Source organism: Marmota monax, unplaced genomic scaffold, assembly GCF_021218885.2.
Source record: "Marmota monax isolate L192 unplaced genomic scaffold, Marmota_monax_Labrador192_F-V1.1 WCK01_AAM20220418_F8-fsc00006, whole genome shotgun sequence".
NCBI classification, from domain to species: Eukaryota; Metazoa; Chordata; class Mammalia; order Rodentia; family Sciuridae; genus Marmota; species Marmota monax.
In genome coordinates, this window is record NW_026693712.1 from 1,499,900 (window position 1) to 1,519,568 (window position 19,669).

The window sequence follows — 19,669 nt, forward strand, 5'->3', positions numbered from 1 at the left end:
TCTTCTTTTGTTAAAAAAAATAGTCTAAGTTAGGGAGTGTAGCTCAGTGACAGAGCACTTGCCAAGCACAAGTAAGGCCCAGGGTTCATTCCATAGCACTCCACCCCTCCACCAAAAAAAAGTCTAGGAAATACAATACAACTTCCACTATATCCTATTTGGACAACTTTCATATGACTCAAAAGAACCTGCAGAACTGCCATTACCCAGAAGCTTTTTTTTGAAGACTTCTAGTCAAACTGCTACTGCTGCTAGTAGTTTCTTGAATGGGAGAGTTATTTTAGAGTCAAAAATACAGTTGCTATTTTGAACATTTTCTTAAGGATAGTAATATTCATCAGTAAATCTTACTTAAAATTCTTTTGGCTTTTATAGTGATTTAGATTTCCCCCTAATAGTTTTGGTAACACTAGCCAATATATTGTTATGAATCCATCTAAAGTTAGAAAATTTAATATATGCCACTTCTTACACTAGTATCATAATAAATTTGGTATATTGGCATAATATAAATTTGCAAATTAATAATAGTAATTTTTGCAAGAAGGAGCACTAACAAGATTGATTATTCAACGAAACTGAAGTCACGATGAAGAATGCATCAAAAAGGATTTTAAAACTTACTAGTGATAAAGTAACTGTTCTGGTTTCAAAAATACCAAGCCTAGGACACAAAATCATATTCCTATCATTTCAATGAAATTCACCTCAGCCAATTAATGTACTATTCTTTTTAAGAATCTCAAATGATAAATGCTGGCCTATTTAATGAAATGTCAATCAGGAAATTTCAATAAATATTATCTCTTTTAACTTTCACAGGCAGAAATTGATCAATAACATGGGTAGGGAACTGAAGTAGTTCTTCTTCAAGGTAGGAAAAATTAACCATGTCTTCAGAAACTAATATATCTTTTCTCTAAACACTGATTAAAAAGAAAAGAAGGAGGGGGCTGAGGATAAAGTTCACTCAGTAGAGTGCTTGCCTTGCCTGCACAGGCCCTGGGTTCAATCCCCAGGTCTGCCAAAAAAAAAAAAAAAAAAAAGAAACAGAAAGAAAGAAAAGAAGGAGTCTGGAATGGGGGTGCACACAGGTGATTCCAGTGGTTCAGGAGGCTGAGTCAAGAAGATCACACCTGTGATTCTAGCTGCTCAGGAGGCTGCGGCAGGAGGATCACAAGTTCAAAGACAGGCTCAGCAAAAGCGAGGCACTAAGCAATTCAGTGAGACCCTGTCTCTAAATAAAATACAAAATAGGACTGGGGATGTGGCTTAGTTGGTTGAATGCTCCTGAATTCAATCCTTAGAACCTGCCCCCGCAAAAGAAGGAAGACAAGGAACAAATACACATTATTGCTTGTCACCACCTGATCTTGCTCTATGGGGGATGAATAGTAAATGTTCTATGCTTGTCCAATAGTTCAAGCTATTGTTTGATTGAAGAGTTTAATTGCTCCTCAAGTCTCACAAATTTTTCACAATCCACATAATAAAGAGATATTAAAAACATTGTTTTACATTAAAAATTTGAAGCAGAGAGGTAATTATCAAGAAAAGACAACATGGCCAGCAGCTATTACAAAGAAGAACTTTTTGCCCATTGTTTCATGTTGTTGGGTTTTGTTTTTGCAGTATCAGCTTGAGGTTAATTCCAATGACATATGGTTCTGTCTCCTCATCTTCATATTAAATCTTTGGTTATTTATACAAAATTCAAGTAATTTAAGACCCTTGGGAACAGAGTGAGTCCTTGGATTTCTGATTAAAAGTGAAGGTCACTTTCAATCTGGAAAGGTGGTACAGACCTATTTTTTCCCTGATCCTCTCCACTAAACACAACTATAAGCATGAATATAATGGAAATGAAAACTGAAGAACTGCAGGATGTGATTAGAAGGACACAAGCTGGTTTGGGCCCACAGGAATGTAGAAACAGCTCACTGGCAGGGTATGTTATGCACTTTCACACATAGAAGAAGGTATCTCATACTCAGGGTGACTTTCAACCTAGCAAGAGAAGACAGCACTGGAAGGTTTATTCCTTTCTTAGATCACGTTCAAGTCTTTCTGACAGCATAAGATGAGCCTCACATCACCAGTAAGGGGGCTGAACTGGGAACTTTGTGGAAATAAGTGATCAGAGGAGGCATATTCCTTCTCTACTGGGCCTGAGATTTCCCTTTTCCATTGAGATACCAAGGTAGGCAGGCATAACTACCAGAAGAGACCGAGAATTGTTGTCGGAAATCCCATTTGTCCCCATAGGCTTGAGACTCCCCTCACTTGCCCAGAAACACTAGAGTGGAATGTGGAGAGAGAGCATGAGTGGTAACTTTTTAAAAGATGAATTTATATTGATTTTGTATAATCTCTTCCTGAAAATAGAAGAAGACACTCCCCAACTTCTTTTAAAAGGTCAGCATTAACCCAATGGCAAAACCAGACTGAGTAGTAGACAGCAAACAAAAAAAATCAAAAGATAAAAATTACAGACATAGATTTAAAAAATTTTCAACAAAATATTAGCAAACTATTCCCAAATGTATTTAAATGAGTGGCATTTATTCCAATTATGAAAGGCTGGAGATATATATATATATATATATATATATATATATATATATATATATATCAAATTGATGTAATCTATCATAATAACAAACTAAAGGAGAAAATTATAGGGTTATATTAATTGATGCAGAAAAAACAGTAAATAAACTCCCACACCTGTTTATGAAAAAGACTCTCAGAAAACTAGGAATAGAGGTGAATTACCACAACTTGATAATGAATATCTATAAACCCCCCCCACAACTAACATTATACTAAAGGGAACAAGGCAAGGATATCCACTCATACCATTCTTAATCAAAATGGCACTGGATGTTCTAACCACTGCAATAAGGCAGAAAAAGAAACAAAAGCGTAATGTTTAAAAAGAAAAATAAAACTTTTTTCATTTGCAAATGACATGACCTGATTGTCTACACAGAAAATACCAACCATGAGAAAGTCTGTCTGATAGTGAGCTATGGTTTATACAAGTACAATAAATTGCTTACAGTTTACAAAGCACTCAACATGGTTGGTTCATTTGGTCTTTATGACAACCCTATGAAGCAGGTTTTATTATTGTTCTGAGTTCACAGGTGTGGGAACTGAGGCACAAATGGTTTTATTTATTTATTTATAGCAGACTATTCCCAAAATGTATTTAAATGAATGGCATTTAAATGGTAAGCCCAAGCCTACCAATGGTAGAACTGAAAAATAAACTTAGGTCTTCAATCTCTAACTTCTTCTTCTTCTACTATGTCATGTTTCAGAAAGAAAAGTGAACTAAGATTGGCATACAGGCTAAGTTTGTTTGCATTGTGCCTTAGTCTGTTTTGTACAGCTAAAACAGAATGCCCGAGACTGTATAATTCATAATGATCAGAGACTTATTTCTATGATTCTCAGGCTGGAAAGTCCAAGGTTGTGGGACCCACATGTGGTGAGGGATTTTTCTCTGCATCATCCCATAGTGGAAAGCACAAGGGCATGCATACATGTGAGAGGAATGGGGCTGAACTCATCCTTATCAGGAATCTAACCCCATGATAACTAGCCTGCTTCAACAATAATATCAAGAATTCATTTATAAGGGTTGCCCTAATGACTTCATCATCTGTTGAATCCACAGCAGCACAGTCTATATTGGGGATTGAGTTTCTAACATATGAACTTTGTGGGGACAGCAGACTGGAAAATTTGGGCTTGAGACGGGTAAAGAATGTGAACCAGCACTCCAACAAAGGGTAATATGGTTCTAAGCAACCAGGGAACAAAAAGATGAAATCAGGTACCTAAGTTGGGAGTTGGCAGAAGTAAAACAAGAATGTCAGAAGAAAGACTAGAAATTGTTCCCAAGGCAAAGCTGCCAATTTGGAAAAAAAAAGGAGAGAGAGAGAGAGAGAGAAAGTGAATTCTGAATATCAGTTCAGCCTCAGGGAGTTGCTCAGTGGATGCTTTAGGCTTTTATGAGGCTATGCTCAACCAGGAAAACAGAAAACACCCTAGGTATTTCCTTTTTTTAAATTTTTTTTGTAGTTATAGATGGACAGAATACCTTTATTTTATTTGTTTATTTTTATGTAGTGCTAAGAATCAAACCTAGTGTCTCACACGTGCTAGGCAAGCGCTCTGCCACTGAGAGCTACAACCCTAGCCCAACTCTAGGTATTTCTAACACAGATGACTTAGTGAAGTGATTTTTTTAAATATGAAAGGGATTTTAAGACAAAAATGTTTTAAATAAAATAATATTATAAGTTTATAGGATAAGATAGGGAAAGTGAGATCCAGAAATTAATAATTTTAATAAGCTGCTCCTAAATAGAGTACTAACTCTTTTCAAGGGTCACCTTAGCAATTCATATCTTTCAGGATAATTGAGTGTTTTTTTTAAGGGTTGGAGGAGAACAGGAAAAGTGAGTAAATAGGTCAGGGAGAAAGTATGCTTGGGATTTTGTTCCAGTATAGGTACGTGAGACCTATTATGTAGATGATTTGAACCAAGGAGTGATCTTGTAAGTGGATCAGATTCTGGGATTAAATTGGACTTAATTTCAGAACATTTAGATCTGACACTGCTTCCAAAGGCTAAGGGACCCTTTGCTTTCTGTGATTTATTTCTAGTATCTTGACCAAGCCACTCATCCAATCTGAGAGCACATGAAACTCTTCAGGATGGGCTTCAAAGTCATCCAAGAATCTGTAGTTTGTAAAAAGAGATGGAATTCAGGGTGAAAAAAATTCCATGTACTTCACTAGAAATCAATAAAACTTTACTCTGAAAAGGATGTGGATCTGGGAGCTTTTTGTAGGATAATGTGGTTGAATGAATTTGCATTTTGGGCTATTCAGAAACAATATTACTAAATATGTGTGTTTATGTTTATTTATACGTGTTGGGGATGGTGGTGGATGAATAACAAGAAAAATTAACCCACAAGAAAATAACTACCTATTTACGTACTATATGATAGATATGGTTACATATACATATATTTATATAAATTATATAACATAAACTATATATTATATAAATACATATTATATTACACATATACATATTTAGATAGCTAAAAACTTATAATGATATCCTTTTTGACTGCTGCACCCCAAATTGGATTTTAGTTCAGGCTAGCTCAACAATATGATGGCAGCCTCACACCACATAAAAGTACCCATAAAACATATAATCTGCTTGTAGTCAGTAGAAAGACATGGGAAACCAGTAGTCCTGAGACCACAGCAAGGAGATCATAAAGAAGGAAAATACATTTGAGACAAAAAAGGAGGACAAAAATTAGAACTTTGGTCTGGCAGGAGGGTCTGTATCATGCCAGGCCATTTTAAAATACATTATGACATTCAGGAGCATGGGTTTGGCAAACCACAATAACTTCATTTTAGTCATGTTCTTTAGACTTGAGATCTGGCAAGATTTAAATTGGCTCTTACATTTTCACCTCAGACTTTTCTGGCTGTTGGAATCCCCATTGCTTTTATTTACATATGAAAACTCTGTATTAAGTGGGAGAAACTTCTAAAAAGGAAAAAAGTCCAGATATAACTGAAAAGTCTTAGAAACTTAACATACTTCCAAGTTTTTAGCTTCCCAACTTCTGTTCCTCCAAGTTTCCCAACACAATGGGTATGATGAAATTCTCAGAAGAGAATGTGGCACTCACAAAGTGAATACAACAAAGAAGATGGGTGGCAGTTTTCTCCCTTTCCACAACAAAATCACAACCCTTTCTTGGAAGGCAGCCTAGATGGGTAGCACAAAATCATCAGAGAAAAGGTTTCATCCTCAATGTGGACTGGAATGACAGGGAACTTAACTTAATATTTAAGTTCTACTGAAGCCTATTCTCCTGAGAAGGTATTGACTTTGAGAAAGAAAAATGGTCTCTCTCTCTTTCTCTCTTTCTCACACATGTTCACATACATTAATTAAAGCATATTCTCAGCACCTCTATTATTCCATTATCCCCTTCTGGTCCTAGTCACCATGTGATATATACACTATTACAATAGCTGCCTAACTGGCTGCCCTGGTAATCCAATCTCTTCATAGTAGTCAGAGATCTTTAGATTTGAAATCAGATTATATCAAGCTGCTACTTAAATTGCCCAGTGGCTCACAAATGTACTTAATTACTTGAATTCTGAAAATAAAATAATGTGTATAAAAGTATTCCATATAATGCCTGCATATAGTAGACACTCAACAGTGTTAGCATTGCTATCATATTTCCTAAATGGATAATTGATAGTTATTATAGACCAAAAAAAGAAAGGAGGACAAAAATTAGAACTTTCGTTCTAAATTTTTGTTCTTTTAAGTCTTTTTCCCCCAGTACCACGGATTGAACCCAGAGCCTTGCTCATTTTAGGAAAGTGCTCTACCACTGAGCTACATCCCCAATCCATAATTCTGTTTTTAGTTACTAGTGATTGTTTCATTGTTATTGCTTGGAAGAATCATTAACATTGCTAAATAAACGAGTCCTTGCTACTGCACATGTTATAGCAATATATATGCCCATGTAAAAAGCAGCTTCTTATGCAAAGGGTTGCCTATCAGTGTTTCTTTTTTGTTTGTTTTCTCTGACAAAAATACTTTAATGTAATAGCACATTTCTTCCAATTCAGATATTGGCCTCTTTGTACCTCAGTTTTGGCTGATCTAGAAGACAAATGCATTTTTCCTTCAGATGCCTCTCAGGAAGCCTGAATGTAAAATTCAGGAGTGCCACATTTAGGTCAGACTAATCTAAATATACTCTCCCAAGTTTTAAAAAAACCCAACAATTTTCATGGAATGTGCTAAATAGTTAGACAAACAGACACTAATTTATTTCACATATTTTCTAAACTCTAGTTCAAAGAAATCAAAAGAGTCAAGACAGTTTACAAAATACATACATATCATAATAAGATAAAAATAAAAGGGGAGGGGAGACTAAATAAAACAAGAGTATACCAGACTTTATTAACTAAAGTGTACATTATAAGGTACGTGGACTATCTAGAGATAAACAATAAAGTTGGCTTTAGGCTTCCTAGCAATCAGCATCATAAATAAATACAGTAAACAATTTGGTATCTGTAAGATTAAAACAAATCAGCTCTTTAAAAGGAAAATAATTATTTTTGGTGTTATAATTTAAAAAGAACTTCTTCTTTGTGTCCTCATGTCAAAGATTTGATGTACTACAGTAAATACAATTAAAAAATATTCCTGTAGGGATTACTATAATGAGTTTCACAGAGTTGGTTCTTTTGCTCCTCAATATAAGCAGTTAAAACAGAAATGCACAATTGGTAAGTCAAGTCTATGCAAGGAGTAAAGTTTTTCTGGGACAGTGAAGGAAACACAAAATCAGATGGGCCAAATATACCTCACTAAATGTAACATAAATTTGAAAATATCTGCAGAAACAGAGGGCAGCATATGTTTTAGAAAATCCCATAAAATACTTTTTAAACTAAATTTTTGGTAAGCGTAGTGTGGCAAGGTCATTTAAAATTATACATTCAAGCACTTCTTTTGCTAATTAATGACAGACCCATTAATTAGACTGGCACCATTTTATAAAAGCTAGGCTTAATCAGGACATGTTAGAACAGACACTAATTTCAAGCAATATAACTTCCTAAGGAATCCTCAAGGATAAAGTGGTTGAAAGAAGTACCTGGAGCTCTAAGCACTTAAAAGTTATATTTACTAAAAATAATCATTAATAACTATTTGTCTATATATGTGGCTGAAAGATCAAGTATATTACTGAGCAAATTATGTATAAGTAATGGTCCTTTAGCTTAAAAAACTAGTCATTCTTTGGGACTTGAAATTTGGAACAAGAATTGATTAAAATTTTTCTGACTACAGTCTATAGTAATTCTCTGACTGGTGTTATTTCCTGTGGGTGCTTTAATCTTGAAGCTGTATTTGAAAGAAATAGGTCTTAAAGAGTTTTCCCTCAGGAGGTTGTCCTTTTACATTTCTCTCTCTCTCTCTCTCTCTCTCTCTCTCACACACACACACACACACACACACACACACACACTTGGAATTTATTTAATTCAGTTTGGCATAAATCACTAATTTAGGATCCCTCTTTCTCTCCCTGTTCCTTTGACTGAACAGGTTAAACAGGTAAAGTGTAGTAAGTAATCCCTTACTGATGATGCATGCCAGGGTGTCCTTATTTACAACATGAAAAGCTGTGCAAATACACAGACTTTGGAGTCAGACATAATTTTATATAAATCCCAGTGTGTCATTTATTAGCTGAATGACCTGAACATTTTGCTTAAACTCTGAGTCTTACTTTTCTTGTCTAAGAGGAAAATGATATGTACCTATGATAATTAAAAGAGATGCTATCTAGAAAATGCTTGAAATTCCTCAATTAGGAATTTCAGTAGTTTTTTGTTTTATTCTATTCCATTTACCATTACACAAGGCCTCTAGGAAATATAATTAAATTATCCTAAGAGCCAGATGTGATATTTCTAGGTATTAATACTTATCTCAGCATCTAGGGTTAGACTCTACCCTTTTAAAAATGTAAAGCCCTTCTATTTGACATGGTACCTGTGGTAGGTAGGCTACCCCTGCCCCCAAGATGTCTATAATCCCCAGAAATTGTGAGTATATGATATTGCATAGAAAGGGGAATTTTGTATTAAGGATTTTGAAACAGAGAGATTATCCTGGATTATCCTGGTGGGCTCAATGTAATCACAAGCATCCTGATAAATAAAAGAGGGAGGCAGGATAGTGAGAGTCAAAGGAGATGTGATGACAGCAGCAGAATCTGGAGTCATGTGATGCTGGCTTTGAAGATGGAAAGAGGAATGCAGGAAGCCTCTAGAAGCTGGAAAATGCAAGCAAATGAATTCTTTCCTAGAGCCTTCAAGAAGGCATAGTACCCTGCTAATCCTGGGCTTTTAGATCAGTGGGAACCATTTTGGACTTCTGACTGCTAGACCTATAATAAATGTATTGTTTTAAGTCATTAAGTTTGGGACAAGTTGTTATAGCAGCAATAGGAAAGTACTATAGTGTCATATTCTGTTTGGAGTCTGAAATGTGGAGGCTAAAAGTATTTATTGCAACTGAGTTGGGCTTGCCTCAGCCTTTTTAGTAGATAGAGCTAGGAAATACCTGAGTTCATATTATACTTCCAGTTCAAATTCAAGACTATAGATTGTTTAGTTTGTCTCTCTTTTCATTTGTATCAACATCTGAGACAGCAGAATTAGAATATACCATAATTTTTCATTTTGCTTTATCCCATAGTACACACATAACAATCTCAGAAAAAAAATCAAAATCAACATTACTACCAACAATATGACTAAAGAAAAGTAAAAAAGATTGTTTTTTGCATTTTTAAAAAATCTTTCAATATATCCCACTAGGGATATACAAAATCACTACATTTTAAAGTCACTCAGAATTATGACCCTTAAAAAAACTTTATATTTGCAGGATCAGATAATCATTCTTTCTCTTTATTTACCAATTATAATACTAGTGCCTGCTACATAATTGTCTTGCTTTAGTCTATACTTTAGTCTGTTGAGTTTAATAATAATTAATATTTGTTATCACTTAACCAAATACAGTTGAGCTTTCTGATACCTAAAAGAACTCTACAACCAGCTTCTTTATTGAGATCTAGATTATGATTCTGTATAGAGTACCTTATTTAATACCACTGATAGATTTCTAGTGAGTTAATGTCTGATTTAAAGACTTAGAGGAGGAAGCTGAGGACTATATCTTCATCTTGTAGCCCCAATATTACACAACTGGATTCTTTTTAATACTCTAAAACTAAAACTAATTTGATTAAGCAGCTTACAAAAACAAGTGCTACCCCATCATCAAGTACCCAAATAGTTGTAGTAACTTTATTACACAGAATTTATTCCATAGTAAAAAGACCAGTTGATTTTTCTTTGCTGATATGTGTAAACAAGATTAGAAGAACATAGGTAATATGTTTAAAGGAAATGGAATATAGGACCATAGTGGATTTTATTATCATGACAAATACACATTAATATGTATTAAAGTAACAGTTTTAGAAAGCAGCAAGTATTGGCATTTGGTTGAAATATGTTCTCAGTTAGATCAGGTCGCTCAAGCTGGCAGAACACAAAGCATTAAGTCACAGTCCAAAGGGTTAGGTCTGCAATTGGCAGGGTTTCAGCAAGAAGCTGAGGTAGAGCTGCCTAGTGACAGCAGGCAGCTGCGCTAAAATACAAAGGTTTGGCAAGGTGTAACCAGCTTTTTCAATTAGGAGAACACAAACTGAAGCCAGAGTAGTCTCACAATAGTGAGACAGTCAGAGATTATATTAGAGCAAAGCCAGAAAAGTGAAGCAAGGTTGAACTAAGGTTTTGAATTCAAGCATCTACTTAGAAACAGCTAGACCATGCAAAGAAAGGATATTTATAAGAGAAGAGACACAAAGATGAGCTGAACTAAAAGCAAAAAATCAAGCCTGGTCTTCAGTATTCTTCTGTTGCAAACAACAGAAATATATTTTGGGTGGTATAAGCAAAAGATAATTTTAATGATAGACAAGTGGGAGGAGGGTCTCAGAGAACTGACAGAAGCTGGAAGACCTTGTCTAGGCAGAATCCAAAATGGTCCAGAGACTGTGTAGTAGAATCATACCCACTGTTCTGTGGAAGAAACTATGTAGTCAAGGTGCTGGTCTTGGGATGTATTGCCATTCTGTTTTTAGTTTCCAAGTTCCTCTGCTCAATATTCGAATGTGGTGGGAGAGAGGAGGGGGGAAAGGGAGAAAGGGGGGGAGAGAGAGAGAGAGGGAGAGAGAATGAATATGAATGAAAATTAAATTGGCATTGTTTAGACAATGTGTCTCCCATTGCTCCTTCCCTACCTTATACCACAGTTATAGAAGGTGGGGCCCCTGGCCAAAGAACAGAGTGAAATGGAGGAAATTCAACTAAAGGAAATCTGAATGCTATCAGGAAAAATAAACAGACACTGGACAGCCAATATCCCACAAATGTCCATATACACTTGATAAATCGGTGATAATAGGGCCTGAAACAAATTCAAATGTCTTGCTTTAGAACTATAAATCCAGTTCTAAGTCTTTAGATTCAAAGCCAGGGAGCAGCTTGAGTTCTAATATTTTCAGCTTCTGATTACCAATCAAGTTGGATTGGAAAACAGATTCATAGGTATCACTGCCTCATTTTACAGATGAACTGTTTCACTTTACAGATAAACTACTTAAGAAGTTTGTGCAAAGAAGGAGCATAGATGTACACTGGAAAGTGGTATAATCTTAATTATAGAAGAAGTAGAAAGCAAACTAAAAGGAAGTGATGGTTCTAACTGAAATATCCTCTTGTATCAATTTTAACTTCTGTGGACCTTGTGATTTTGCTCAGTTAGATGTAGAATCAATGTCATGACAGGAATAGGTGGAAGAATGAAAGCACACCAGAAATTTAGTGGTAAAAATTCCTGTACTTCCGTCTGGTGAAGAGAGGGAAGAAGTTATAACCAACCATGACCACATATGATAGAGACTAAAGAAACATAACTAGACAAAGTGGCTGACTTCCCTGTTTACTGTCCAAAGGGCACATGAAGTTCACCTATGGCTTAGGCAAGCTTTCGCACTGTTGTCCTATCAAGCACAAGGATATAATAATCCAGTAATCCTGAGTAGTGAATGATGATTGAAGAAGCTTACCAGTTTGAAGGTAATCCATCATTGCAGACCCCATTCAGTGAAGTGGTATCTAATTACAACTAGAACTAGTGAAAACTTTTCCAAATCAAGTTTATATCTTCTCTGCATTGTTCGGCGGTTTGGGAAAGGCTGCAGTTTCAATTAGGAAAGGAAACCAAAGGAGATTTCAGTGCTACAGATTTGGAAACATTAGGGAGATAGATGAGTACAAAGCTTGAAATCTATCTTTAAGAAAGAGCATGTATTTGGCACTTTATATCTTCAGCCAGAGGACTGCATGGTTCCTATAGATGGGGACTGATAAGACTTAGTCACTCAGATTTGGTTCATGAGCTGAAATGAACTCCTGAGGTGGATATAGAGGAAGACATACTTATGGGAGCAGAAGATAAGGAGACAGAGAATGGATCAGGTACTAGTCATTATTACTATCTCCAAATTTTAGATTTGTATATTACCCAGAATTCAAAGGATTCTTGAAACCATCAAGAAAAAAAAATAACATCTTTGGCTAACTCTTCCATGTATCATAAAACAACATTCTTTGGATAGCCAATATTGCTTAAAAGCTGCCCAAATTCAGGTCTGCTAATGGAAAAAAACAAAAAAATTAAATTGCCTAGCTAGAGATTTAGCCACTTTTTTCTTGGCAAGGTATTGTCATACTTTAGTGTTTATAGTTTTTCTCTTTAGAGATTCTTTTTTATTGAAGTTCTTTCTCTTAAGAATGTGTTCTTTCCCTCTATGAGGTTTTAATATTGTCCACAAGTGATCTTCCCTTATTAAAACCCTTCTAATCTTTACTTTCTTTTTTTATTTATAGTTGATTAACTCTCTACATGAGAAGTATTCCTTTGAGGAATGCTATGGACTGAATTTTTGTCTTCCCCAATTTTACATTTTTGAACCCTTAAACCCTAATGCAATGCTATGTGGAGATGGGGCTTTGGAGAGGTAATTAGGTTTAGCTGAGATCAGGGGCCCCCAAGGTGAGATTAAGGTGAAGCTGAGAAGGATCATTTGTCTCTCTATGCCCACACACTGAGGAAAGACCATGTGAGGCCACGAGGAGAAAGTTCTCCCCAGAATTTGACCTGACTAGCACCCTGATCTCAAACTTCCATGCTCTAGAACTGTGAGAAAACTAACTTCTTTAAGCAACTCAGTTTGTTATATTTTGTTATGGCAGCCTCTTTTAGTCCATTTTTCATTCATATAATAGAATACTGAAGATTAAATAATTTATATAGAAAAGAGGTTTATTCTGGCTCACAGTTCTGGAGGCTGGAACTCTAAGATCAGGTGGCTGAATCTGGTGGGGGCTTTATGGTGCTTCATTTCCACGGCTGAAAGTGGAAGGCAAGCAAGTATATATGAGGGAGAATGAGGAGTAGACTTGGTTTATAACAACTCATTCTCCACAAGACAGAACTCACTCATGCAAGGAAGATATTAATCCATGCATGAGGGCTCTGCCCCTATGACCCAAATACCTCCTGCTAGCCGCCACTTCCCAACCCTGTTATATGAGGAATCAAGGTTCCACTCGTACTGTGGCACAGTCCAAACAAAGACAAGAAGTCCTAAAAGAGGGATTTTATCAAACATTTCTGGAAATCATTATTGTAAAATATAATAAAGCCTCAGAAAATTTTGATTTGTATACATTAATTTCCCACCTACTAAATTCTTAAAATCATTCTTTTAAGGATGACATAAACCAGGGTCTTGACTTTCTAGGTGTACTTATGATTTATCTGAACAAAAGTTTGCTAAGTAATACCTTCCCCCAAACCCAATCAAGCTGCTGTAGGTGACTGGCTTTCTCCCCAAATCCTTCCTGTCACTGCCCTTGATTGCAGGTTTGACTTGGGAAGAAGTTACTAAAATATGTTCTCCTCCCAGTCCCTGCCTACTGTTACAATGTCTCACTTTGTATCCTTCCTCCTTCTACTTGACCATTTACTTTTTCTTAATTATACCCTTCTTCCAGGTACTTTACCTTAAGTAAAACATTGAAAAAGAAAAAAGATAGTATACTTGGGTAGTGCCTCAGGCCCTACCCTATGTTAACCAGTAAATCACTAAAGTCAGGATTGCTATTAAGGTTAAAATATTTGGAAGAAAATGAATGTTTCATCTGTTTTTACTTTGACAAGTTTTAGTAAATATTTTATATTTCATGCTTAAAATCTTAATCAAACTGTCCCATTTCTTTCTTTCTTCCACTAAAAGATTCATTGCTTACAGAGAAGGGGAAATGACCAGCTTTACTTTTCATAAAATCTACATATCATTCTCTCTCAAACAAAGCAAAGCATTTGTAGAATATGAAAAGAAAGCTTCTGTCAAAAGAAAAATCTGACAAATGCAAGCTTCCAGTATGTTATAAAAGACTAAAACAGCATAAACACAGATTTATGATACAACAGTAATGAAAAATATTAATAGACTATAAATACCTGAAGAGTGGAAATGCCTGGAAACTTGGGATGACACAACACACGAACTATTTAATTTGTGATATAACAGATGAAAAATAATAAATTGCCTGCTTATTTTGAGCCATCATATTAGAAAACAAAGGTTTTTAGTTGAGATGTCTGTGGTTTGGCTTTTCCTTCACTGATATAAGCCACTTTCATATTGTCAATTTTTTTCTTATAATACAATGAACTTGAAAATTTATTGCTTCCTAGCTAGGTTACTTTCCAATTTTAATCTAGGAGTTTCTAGACCAAATTTTAACCAAAAATCTTTACTGAAGTATTAAAAAATACAAACATTTATTCTCATCCATATTTAATTTAAAAATGATTTGAAACTGACCAAATTAATTATGCAAATGTATGAATATGTAACAATGAATCCCACTTTTATGTATAATTATAATGTATTGTAAAATAAGTAAAATATATATTACTTGATTGTATATATTTATACTTGCATTTCTTAAACACTTAACAAAACTTAGTGAGGTTTGTATTCTTTATCTAAACTGTTTTTTTTGAGGCAGACAGAATAAAATGGTTTGTTGGGAGCTGAGGACAATAATATTTAAATGTTCATGTATTTGACAATAGAATATCCTGTATTGCAGACACTTCTTATTCATTTAGTGAGATAGGGTTAACTTTATTTTTTGTCTAGTATTGGGTCCTGGAATAGATCAGAAACTTTGGGATATATCATTTGACCAGGCATATTATTCCCACATCTGAACATGTATAAATCTGAGCCCCCCCCCCCCCCCCCCACACACACACACACACAGTGGTAGGAGCAACTCCAGGGCCTTGCACATGCTAAGCAAGCACTCTAACACCCAGCAGTCCTCTTGCCTACTTCTAAATCTCTTATACAAAGATGGTGTGTTAAGCATGAAGCAGTGCTCTTATCATTGCTCTTCTACAAGTGGTGATACCAGTCAGTTCTTAACTTTCAGTCTGGGGAAGAATGTGAGGAGACAAGGGTAAAAAATTCACGGTTATACTATAAAACATAAAAAACAAACAACAACAAAAACAACAAAACACCCTGGCATCTTTCCATACATTAACAATCAGTTTTTCAAAGCAGGGACAGGAAAGATAAATCCTCAATTATTTTAACATGCGTTTGTTTCACTGGAGCCTTTGAGAGAAAGGAGGAGCAAAACATATACACAAAACACAAGTCTTCTGTTATATTGAGTGTATCAAGAGTATAACAATGTTTGATAAACAAATTCACATCTTTAAACATAGCACCAGGCCATGCTTTTGCTTTGCACAGACCATAATGCCTAATTTTTGAAAGAATTTCAAACATATGTGATAGAAAGACTAACAATTTAGAAAATTATAGTTTTAGAGTTCTCTGCAATGCCTTCTTGATGGGTCAATTTCTATAGGGGCCTTTCAATATGACATATCTCCATTCCAACTACAAAGGAGGAAGGAATGTAATCAGCTCTTTGTATGTGGACAAAGTGGACTGGAAAGTAAAGTGAGAAAACATAAGTTTCAGTTTGTGCTCTATATCTTGATGACTTCTGACCAGCCTCTGGGAACTCTAGGTTTATTTGAAAATCACCATAATACCTACCACACTCAATAGTTCAGAGGACTACTTCAATTCACAAAGTATCTCTAATTTAGAGACAGCAAATGAGAGGAAATGGAAGCCGCAATTCATTTTTCTAAGCAGCTGAACCCCTAATATGGCACTGGGGTCAGAAAGAAGTGGGAGAAAATGTCAACCCAGTGATGTCATCCTTCATTTCCTGGCCCTAAGATTCTTTGGCATCTGGAGGGCTGTCTCGGCACACCTGAAAAAGCCTTGGTACCTGATTTGGCACAAAGGCGCCCTTAAGGCTTTTTCGCTTGTTCAATTTTTAGTAGGTCTTCTAAACCACAGGAGTGCTCACGGTCTGAAGCACAAAAACATGCTCGCATCTACTACAGCTCCTCATTCTCGCTACGCACCGCTCGCGCGAAGGTGGAGACAGGGAGTGGTTTAGGTTTTATAAAGCTTGCCAGCCAATGAGTACGCTGCCTCCCTTCCGGTCGGCGATCCGACCAATCCTAGCACTTCGGTGAAATCTTCGGCTCTGCTCGGCTCTATTCGCTGATGCGGGCAGCTCGGGGGGCCGCCACCGCTAGAGAGACGCTTTCCTTTTTAATTTTTTTTCCATGTGTTCACTTCCGGGTCCGGCGCCGATCCGGATGCTCGAGGCAGAAGGATGTTTGACCTCCGGATAAGTGAGGTGCCGCTGTGCATTCATTCCCGACTGCATCGGTGGCGACAGCAGCGGCCCGGGCGGCGACTCTCCGGCCAGCGGCGGCGGTAGGAAGCACTGGCAGTAGTGCTGAGACCTAGTCCGAGCCGGGCCGAGCTGCCTTACCTCCCTCGCTCGTTCCTTCCCCCCCCCTACCTCGCTCGATCCCTCCCTGCGTGGCTTGCTTTCCTTCTCCGGCCGCCGGCGGGTGTGATGTGCCGTCGCAGCTGCCCCGGTCGCCGCTGACTATCGGAGTGGGGGCGCCGCCCGCGCCCTGGACCGACCCCGCCACTCGCGGCCGCGCCTCTGAGGTAAAGCCCCCTCCTCGGTGCTCGGCTGGCTGGCCCGGCCCGGTTGCAGGCTCGGCACGGCGGCGGGTTCCTGCCTCCCGGGTGGGGCTGAGTGGGCTGGGGTCCTGGGCAGGCTGGGGAGGGCTGCGGCGGGGGCGGCGCCGCGGGCGGGGGCGCGGGAAGAGTAGGCGAGGACCCGGGCGGGCGGCGCGGAGGCGCGGGCCGGAGGGGCCGCGGCCGCGGGATGAGGGTGCCGAGGGGCCCGCGGGCGGCGGGGCCGGGCTAGGTGCAAAAGTTGCCCGAGTGGTGCGGCGCGTGCAGAGACGCCTGGGAGGTGGGCGAGCTGGCTTTAGGTGGAGGCTTCTTTTAGAAGGGGTTTTGAGGAGGTGAATGCAGTCCCCGGTGCTGCTTGCTGTGCCCACAGAATTACCTTCGGAATGGGGGCTTTGGATAAGAGGAAGACAAGGATCTGGGGAAGGAGGTAGCAGAGGCCAGCATTCAGTTCGGGGATAAACTTCCCGTGGGGGGGGGTGTTTGTTTTAAAGGAGGGGGCAGGGATTTACCTATTTGATTGAGCTTTCGACTTAGCTCCAAACTTAACCAAGGCATTAGTCAAAAGGCAACAAAATTACTGTTGGTTACTGTTACGGTGCTGGTTTGTTTGTTTATTCCTCATGCAGGGGAAGAGGCACACAGAAGAGTCGTTTCTGTGGGTCTACATCCCCACATTTGTTGTCAGCAGTGTGGTGATGGAACTGTGTGTGTGTGTGTGTGTGTGTGTGTGTGTGCTTGTGGGGTGGGGGTAGTTAGGCCTGTGTCATGATCATTCCAGTTCTCCCACCTCAGGCTTCAGGAAAGAAGGAAAAGTTAATGGGCAAGAGTCAGTCTGTGTGGGAGACAGCTACTGTTGCTACACTGTGCGAATTAGTTTTAACTCTGTTGTGATGAGTGCCCAGGTTGTTCAGCCAGTGGCCCTCTTCAAGTTGGGTAATAACTTATACATAAAAATGGAAAATGAAAAACCTGCTTATTTTTGATAAATTAAGAAAATAAGTCATTTACTTCTTTTACTCTTGTAATTATTTCTTGTGATTGTTAGTGACTTGATTATAGATAGTAAGAGATATTGCAGGGCTGGGGTTGTGGCTCAGTGGTAGAGTGCCCTTCTAGCATGTGCACCATAAAATATAGGTATTGTGTCCATCTACAACTAAAAAAAAAATTAAAAAAAGAGATGTTAAACTATAAAATGGAATACTTAATGAAATAAACCCCCCTAATTTTAAAGTCATATGTGTTTCTTTGAAGAATTTTTTTTTTTTTTTTTAAAGAGTGTGTGTGTGTGTGAGAGAGAGAATTTTAATATTTATTTTTTAGTTTTCGGCGGACACAACATCTTTGTTTTTTTGGTATGTGGTGCTGAGGATCGAACCCGGGCCGCACGCATGCCAGGCGAGCGCGCTACCGCTTGAGCCACATCCCCAGCCCCTCTTTGAAGAATATTGAAGTTTCCCATATATAAATACATCGTGGAAGGAAAATATCACACAAATTATTATAAGAATAATTTAGAATTATAAAGATGTGAGACGGGTTTAAGAAAACATTTTTTCACACACACACACACACACACACAAATCAGATCTGATATGTGACATTCTCAGTAACTTTTTTCTTTGAATGTGCTTAGTATTTTATATTATTTCCAAACTTTGCTCCAGCTGTTTCCTGAGTTCAGATAAATTATCTTCATATTTTTGTTATGGCCTTTATAGTTTGCACAAAAGATGAAAATTATGTTTATAGACATTGGAAGAAAGATGTTATAAAATACATTGTGTGGTTTTGGCATGGATACTTAACAGAATGTACAGATACTTTTGCTTTAAGTGAGCTTGCATTCCAGGATATGCATCAGGTAGGAGTAGTTTTTATTAGAAGAAGGGAGAGAGATTCTTTTTACTGTTGACATAAATAAGACTTTCTGCAGAGATTTTGAGAGATTATTTTAGTAATGATTTATTTTGTTCATTGATCTGCTATTTGTCAGCTTAACATTTATGAATTATGTAATTATTGACATTTTGGTCATCATTCAGTTTGCAAGCAATAACAATATATCAACAAAATCTTCAAAATGAAAGTCATTTATTTCTTCAAATAAAGTACTGGGATTAGAATCAAGGAATAATTTAATTCAACCCTCACCTTTACTACATGTAAGAGTGATGTGTGTGTGTGTGTGTGTGTGTGTGTGTGTGTGAGAGAGAGAGAGAGAGAGAGAGAGAGAGAGATAAATTTTTGACTGGGGAATTACAATGAATGAATACACTGCATCTGGACCTTAAAATATTTTAAAAGGCAAAATGGGGGGTGGGGTGTTTATTATTCCTTTAGATCAGGAGAGCAGCCTGATCATAGGCATGTGATTGGATGTTATAAGACCTGTTGAGCTGGACATAGGTTGCTGTACCAGGAGGTCCTGTGGAAGAGGAAGCTATGAAAATAGGTGGAGATCAGGCCATGGAAGTCCAGAATGCCTTGTATTTAAAAATGAGTCAGTTCAAGGCGTGAATGTTTTGTGAATATGTTCTATACTGATAGTAGTTAGGTCAATAAGGATATTTAAGTTCAAGCAAAAAAAATTATAACAAAATAGTCAACTACAAAATAGTCGTGCTACTGGAGGAAAGCAGAAATGTGTATTATCTAAAAATTTATGCATGGTTTTTTATATTTCTTTACTTGCATTTGTATATGGGTGTGTCTGGTAATCTGATAATTGGTTCTATGTGAAATAAATCCAGATTGTA

The 19,669-nt window shown here is 37.4% G+C and overlaps 1 protein-coding gene across 10 annotated transcripts in view; it reads left to right on the forward strand.

Annotated features, from left to right (window-relative positions):
• Nucleotides 1–16,441: 16,441 nt before the first annotated feature.
• Nucleotides 16,442–19,669, forward strand: part of Csnk1g3 (casein kinase 1 gamma 3) — a 112,139-nt gene continuing 108,911 nt past the window's right edge. For 4 of the 10 annotated variants that reach the window (XM_046460115.2, XM_046460117.2, XM_058584205.1 and 1 more), the window contains exon 1: nucleotides 16,443–16,877. The gene's annotated coding sequence lies outside the window, so the exon portion shown is untranslated. Of the gene's footprint in view, nucleotides 16,878–19,669 lie in introns of all 10 variants that reach the window. The other 6 variants (XM_058584204.1, XM_046460116.2, XM_046460119.2 and 3 more) reach the window with 3 other exon arrangements.